Raw genomic sequence first — 7,221 nt, 5'->3', positions numbered from 1 at the left:
GGAAGCAGGGAATATTACAGATCCTACAGACATAAAAAAGAGAAGTGAATACTTCAAAAAAACTACATACATAAATTTGTCAACTTATATGAAACTCACTAATCCCTCAAAAATACATATCAAATATGAAATAAATAACTTCAATATACATTGAATTACTAAAGAAGTACAAGTCAAAATTCAAAAACTTTTTGGATCACGTGATTGCCATAGAGATTAAGACCCTGGTTGTGACACCCACATACCATATCCAAACACCTGGATTTGAGTCCTGGATACAATCCTGATTCCAGCTTCCTGTTAGTGCACATTCTGTGAGGCAGCAGATGATAGCTGAAATAGTTGGGGCCTTCAAGAGAGACCCAGACTGAGTTCAAGGCTCCTAACTTTGGCCTGGTACTCCCAGCTATTGCAGGCATTTGTGAAGTAAAACACAAGAAAGGAAATCTCTTAAACTCTTTCTCTCTCTCTCTCTCTCTGTGTGTGTGTGTGTGTGTCTCCCCTCTCCACTCCCATCCTTCAAGTAAATAAAAATACTTACAAAAAAATTATAGAATAAAAAACCCAAAAGCACTTCCTACAGAAAAGTTCCAAGGACTTATAGTTACTTCTAGTCGGTAGAATTGGATGGTTCTACCAAATATGTAGAGTGAACACCAATTTATAATACTTTCAGGGAAATACATGTTGTAGCTAGCATTAAAAAGGTAGTGCTAGTTAAAAATAATAACAAGAAGAAAAACACTACAGACCACTATCTGTAATGAGGTGAAAAGTGAAAAAACTAAAAAAAAAAAATAGCCTATATAATTCAGCAAGCAATGCAACAAATTATACTTCATAACCAGGTGAAATTTATGACACAACTGTAGACATGGTTCAATACTTGAGAAGTAACTAATGAATCCATCATAGTAGGGGTTAAGGAAGAAAAAAAATTCCATGAACATAAACATCATTGAAGGATAGTGATTAATTTTTTAAAGATTTATTTGAAAGATAGAGTTACACAGAGAGGTAGAGACAAAAACAAAGCCGGAGGCACCACAATACCAGATTTCAGGACATACTACAGGGCAGTTGTTATCAAAACAGCGTGGTACTGGTACAGAAACAGATGGATAGACCAATGGAACAGAATAGAAACACCAGAAATCAATCCAAACATCTACAGCCAACTTATATTTGATCAAGGATCCAAAACCAATCCCTGGGGTAAGGACAGTCTATTCAATAAATGGTGCTGGGAAAACTGGATTTCCACATGCAGAAGCATGAAGCAAGACCCCTACCTTACACCTTACACAAAAATTCACTCAACATGGATAAAAGACTTAAATCTATGACCTGACACCATCAAATTATTAGAGAGCACTGGAAAAACCCTGCAAGATAGAGGTACCAGCAAAGACTTCTTGGAAAAGACCCCAGAAGCACAGGCAGTCAAAGCCAAAATTAACTACTGGGATTGCATCAAATTGAGAAGTTTCTGTACTGCAAAAGAAACAGTCAGGAGAGTGAAGAGGCAACCGACAGAATGGGAAAAAATATTTGCAAACTATGCAACAGATAAAGGGTTGATAACCAGAATCTACCAAGAAATCAAGAAACTCCACAACATCAAAACAAACAACCCACTTAAGAGATGGGCCAAGGACCTCAATAGACATTTTTCAAAAGAGGAAATCCAAATGGCCAACAGGCACATGAAAAAATGTTCAAGATCACTAGCAATCAGGGAAATGCAAATCAAAACCACAATGAGGTTTCACCTCATCCTGGTTAGAATGGCTCACATTCAGAAATCTACCAACAACAGATGCTGGTGAGGATGTGGGGAAAAAGGGACACTAACCCACTGTTGGTGGGAATGCAAACTGGTTAAGCCACTATGGAAGTCAGATTGGAGATTCCTGAGAAACCTGAATATAACCCTACAATACAACCCAACCATCCCACTCCTTGGAATTTAGCCAAAGGAAATGAAATTGGCAAACAAACAAGCTGTCTGCACATTAACGTTTATTGCAGCTCAATTCACAACAGCTAAGACCTGGAACCAACCCAAATGCCCATCAACAGTAGACTGGATAAAGAAATTATGGGACATGTACTCTATAGAAGTCTTCCATCCACCAATTCACTTCCCAAATGGCCTCAATGGCTGGAGCCAAGATGATCAGAAACCAGAAGCCAGGAGCTTCTCCCATTTCTCCCATGTGAGTGCAGGGGCCCAATGACTTGGGTCATCATCTGCTGCTTTTCAAGGAACATTAGCAGGGATCTGGATCCAAAGTGGAGCAGCCAGGACTAAAACTGGTGTCCATATGAGACACCAGGCTGTATGCTGGGGCTTTAACCCACTGTGCCACAATGTTGGCCCCAACAGTGATTAAATTTAATACTTGCTAAATGAACCAAGAACACCCAACAAGAAAAAGAAGACAGACATCACAAAATTAGCTTAGAAAATCACTAAAATAACAAAAAGTAGTAGTAACAACATACTCTTTGGAAGCGAGAGAATTAATTTTTGGAGTTGATACATATATGCTTTTAAAATTCAATTTTAACAAAAAAGTCAGAGACACTCAAATATACAAGGGAATATTGTTCATATACATGAGAGAAAAAAGCAACACTCAATAGAACCTATCCCTGGGAAAGTCAGATTTCTAATTAGATGAATGCACTAAGCAAAGACTTTAAGTGAACTATTTTATGTTGATTTATTCAAATAAATAGAAGGAACCATTTTTGAAGAATTAGAACAGGAGACCAATGTCTTTAAAGGTAAATGATATCAATAAAGTGGCACAAAGTACAATAAATAACAAGACCTATTTCACAGTTAAAAAAAGTATAACTAACTAAAGTGAAAAATATGTTCAAAAACAAATTTAAGCTAGGAGAAGAGTCAACAAATTTGAAAATAGCTCAGATAAAATTTTTCAGTATGAAAAATTCAAAATGAAAAATAAATTCAGAAAAATTAACAGATTTATAGACCTGTGGACCATCATCAAGTGCAACAGTATATGGGCAATGGGAGTTCAGAGGAAAGAGGAAGGGTATTTAATTTTTATTTTTTGATTTTTAAAGGTTTATTTACTATTATTTTTAAAATTTTATTTAAGGTAAACAAATTTCATATGTACAGATTTAGGAAGAATAAGGGAGTAATTTTTCAAGCAGTAACAGCCCTAAATTTGTTGGAAAATATCAGTGAACTCCCTGTAGAATGAACTCAGATATTCATATGTAGACATATCATCATTACATTATCAAAGCAAAAAAAAGAAAATGGCATTAAGATGCCATTTGGGACACATGCACCCATATCAAAGTGCATGGATTAAGTCTTGGCTCTGTTTCTGAGTCCAGCTTCTTGCTGATGACTCTGGGAGACAGCAGTGATGGCGCAAATACTTGGGTTGCTGCCATTCATGTGGAAGACTCAGATTTAATTCTGGGCTGTTGGCTTTGTCTTGACTCAGTCCTGGCTATTGCAGTCATTTGAGGAATGAACCAGTAGATGGAAGATCTCCCTCTCCCTCTCCCTCTCCCTCTCCCTCGCCCCCCCCTCCCTCTTTCCCTTTCAAGGCAGGAAGACAGGAAGGAAAAAAAGGAAAGGAGGGAGGAAGGAAGGAAGGTTATTAAATGCCAAAGAAAAAATCTCGAAAGCAACAAAAGTCAAGTTTCCATATACACAAGATCATCATTAAGATGAAGCGCTGTGGGACTATCAATTAGCCTGGCTGTTAAGATGCTTGTTGGGATGTCCACATATCATGTGCAGTGTGAAAATCTGAGTCCCAGTTTCACTCCTCATCCCAGATTCCTGCTAATGTAGAAACAGAGAGAGAGAGAGAGAGAGAGAGAGAGAGAGAGAGAGCGCGAGCAGATGATAGTTCAAGTGGTTGGGTTCCTGCCACCCTCAATGGATACATAAGTGGTTCCAGGTTCCTGGCTTCATCTTGCACTGGATTGAGTTTCCAGCTCCTGGCTTCAGACTGGCCAATTACAGACCATTGTGGCCATTTGAGAATTAACGGTGGACAGAAGTACTCTGTGTGTCTGCCTCTCACTCTCTTACTTTTTCTGTGTCACAAATAAAAACTAAGTAAATAAGTAAGTAAGTTGAAGCGTGAAGTGGCTTAAAACAAAGGAGCTGCTTACTCATAAGAAACCACAAAGGCCAAAAGGTTGTAGGACAGCTTCTTAAAAAAGTTGAGGGGTCAGCATCGTGGCATAGTGGGTGATGCTACTGCCTGTGATGCCAGCATCCTATATGGGTGCCAGTTCAAGTCCCAGCTTCTCCTCTTTTAATGCAGCTCCCTGATAATGGCTTGGGAAAGCAGCAGATGATGGCCCCAAATGCCTGAGTTCCTGCACCCACATGAGACACCTAAAAGAAACTCCTTGCTCTTGGCTTGAGCCTGGCCCAGCCCTGGCCACTGTAGCCATTTGGGGAATGAACCAGCAAACAGAAGATCTTTCTCTTCTTGTTCTCTCTCTTTCTGTAACTCTGCTTTTCAAATAAATAATAAATCTTTAAAAATAATAACAAAGTTAAATTATAATTTTTAAAAAGCTGAAATTAAAAGATTGTCAACTAAGAATTCTTTTTTTATAGATTTATTTATTTGAAAGTCAGAGTTACACAGAGAGAGGAGAGGCAGAGAGAGGCAGAGAGAGAGAGAGAGGTCTTCCATCTGATGGTTCACTCCCCAATTGGCTGCAATGGCCAGAGCTGCGCCGATCCAAAGCCAGGAGCTAGGAGTTTCTTCTAGGTTTCCCACATGGGTACAGGGGCCCAAGGACTTGAGCCATCTTGTACTGCTTTCCTAGGACATAGCAGAGAGCTAGATCAGAAATGGAGCAGCCGGGTCTTGAACTGGTGCCCATATGGGATGTTGGCACTGCAGGCCAGGGTGTTAACCTGCTGCACCACAGCACAAGCCCCCAACTAAGAATTCTTATATCCAATAGTTATCTTTGAAAATATGAAAAATAAATTAATATCATTTGGATATTATACAGCAACAATGAAACAATCAAATTCTGCTAAATCTACCCTATGAGAAATACTAAGTGAAGTCAATGGGTAAAGAGACTAATTAGTACTAATTAAATAAAATTTCCCAGAAAGAAAATCCTGGGAACAGAAATGTCTTTAAGAGGACAAAAAGAGACAATAGGCAGCCGGGGCTTTCTCTCTCCCACAATCCCTCGCGCTCTTCCTTTCCAGCTTGGGCCCTCCAAGATGGCTCCCGCGAAGAAGGGCGGCGAGAAGAAGAAGGGTCGTTCTGCCATCAACAAGGTGGTGACCCGCGAGTACACCATCAACATTCACAAGCGCATCCATGGCGTGGGCTTCAAGAAGCGTGCCCCTCGGGCACTCGAAGAGATCCGGAAGTTTTCCATGAAAGAGATGGGAACTCCAGATGTGCGCATTGACACCAGGCTCAACAAAGCCGTCTGGGCCAAAGGAATAAGGAATGTCCCATACCGCATCCGCGTGAGGTTGTCCAGAAAACGTAATGAGGATGAAGATTCCCCAAACAAGCTCTACACTTTGGTTACCTACGAACCTGTCACCACTTTCAAAAATCTACAGTCAATGTGGATGAGAACTGATTAAAGTTGTAAAGCTGCAAAAAAAAAAAAAAAAAAAAGAGAGACAATAAAGGGAAGGGGCGGAGCCAAGATGGCGGAATAGTGAGGGCGTGCACCGATAGTCTGGGAAAAGATAGTTTAATAAAAGTGGAGTTACAGTAGCCTCAGGAAAAGGATCAGGAAAAAACTGCATAGGAAACTCTTCTGGATCTAGTGGATGTGACACGGAGGACCTACGGGGAGAGCGAGGTCGCCCACGGTGTGGAAGCCGAGCTGTGGGAGCCGAGCCGCAGAGTCTGTGTGCCAGCACTGAAAGGGAAGGTGAGACAAAGACCTTGGTGACCCGAGACATTGGCGGGGAAAGGCAGAAAGAGCCTACAGAGAATGAGGCCTGAAACCCCACTGGGGAAAGTTCACCAGGCTGACTGGAGGAGAGAAAAAATTCGAATAAATAAGGGGAACCAGCACGGACATTAGCCTCTCTCTCCACTCACCTTACAAAGCTGAGCAAGACAAAGGGCAGGTGCCATTTTGTGTATGTAAAGCAGCGCCCCTCTTTAGCCAAGCAGAAAAACCTGACTCTGGCGGGGAGAAATAACAGGAGGTTAAAACCTAGTGAAAGTGTGGAGCTAACGAACTGAGACTGTGAAAATCTGAGGGGCGGGGGCAAATGAACTCACCAAGTACACAAACTTGGTAATCTGGGCAACCTGGTGAGAGACTGCAGAGAAATTTGAGACCACACTGAGGGCTGCATAAACTCTTTGTGTGGTCCCAGGGGTAGAGCAGACTAATACCCACAGGGGCCAGATTTCATACATCAACTACTCTCAATTCCACTCAGCTGTGTGTAATTACTTCCCAACCGAGTCAAAAAAAAAAAAAAAGAGAGAGAGAGAGGGAGAGAGAGAGCAAGTGAGTGAGAGAACAATCTGGGTGAGTCACCTTTGGCACACCCTTAACCCTGAAGAACCAAACAAAGCTCTCTGGCCACACCCATCACAGCCTCTAAGGATCCATCAAAAGCAGACAGTCCACTTAATCTAGAGTCACAGTATAACAAGAAAAAACACCACAGCAAAGAAATCAAAGAATGTCTCCAATATGCCAAACAACAAACGCAAAAACCGAGGTAAAAAGAACAAGGAAGACACTATGACGCCCCCAAATAAAACAGACACCCCAACTCAAGATTATGAAAATGATGAGATAGAAGAAAAATGCAAGAAGCGGATCTCAAAAAAATGATAAGAACATTAAGAAGTTCTCAAAAACAAATTCTTGAACTACAGAAATCCTTAATGGACAAGATAGAAAATATCTCTCATGAAAATGAAATATTAAGGAGGAATGAAAATGAAATGAAACAACAAGTAGAACATGAAACTGTGCTAGTGACGAGAAATCATAATGAAATGAAGAATTCAATAGATCAAATGACAAACACATTAGAGAGCCTTAAAAACAGAATGGGTGAAGCAGAAGAGAGAATATCGGACTTAGAAGAGAGAACAGGAAAATATACAGTCAAACCAAAGAAAAGAAGAGGAAATTAGAAATCTAAAAAATATTGTCGGGAATCTACAGGATACTATTAAAAAA

The 7,221-nt window shown here is 40.4% G+C and overlaps 1 pseudogene; it reads left to right on the top strand.

Annotated features, from left to right (window-relative positions):
• The first annotated feature begins 5,196 nt into the window (after positions 1-5,196).
• On the top strand, positions 5,197-5,651 carry LOC100343079 (large ribosomal subunit protein eL31 pseudogene; annotated as a pseudogene).
• The last annotated feature ends 1,570 nt before the right edge of the window (positions 5,652-7,221 follow it).

The sequence above is a fragment of the Oryctolagus cuniculus genome, chromosome 12 (assembly GCF_051225735.1).
Source record: "Oryctolagus cuniculus isolate XC-2025 breed Fujian yellow rabbit chromosome 12, ASM5122573v1, whole genome shotgun sequence".
Classification (NCBI taxonomy): Eukaryota; Metazoa; Chordata; class Mammalia; order Lagomorpha; family Leporidae; genus Oryctolagus; species Oryctolagus cuniculus.
This window is presented reverse-complemented; position numbering and strand designations above follow the sequence as displayed.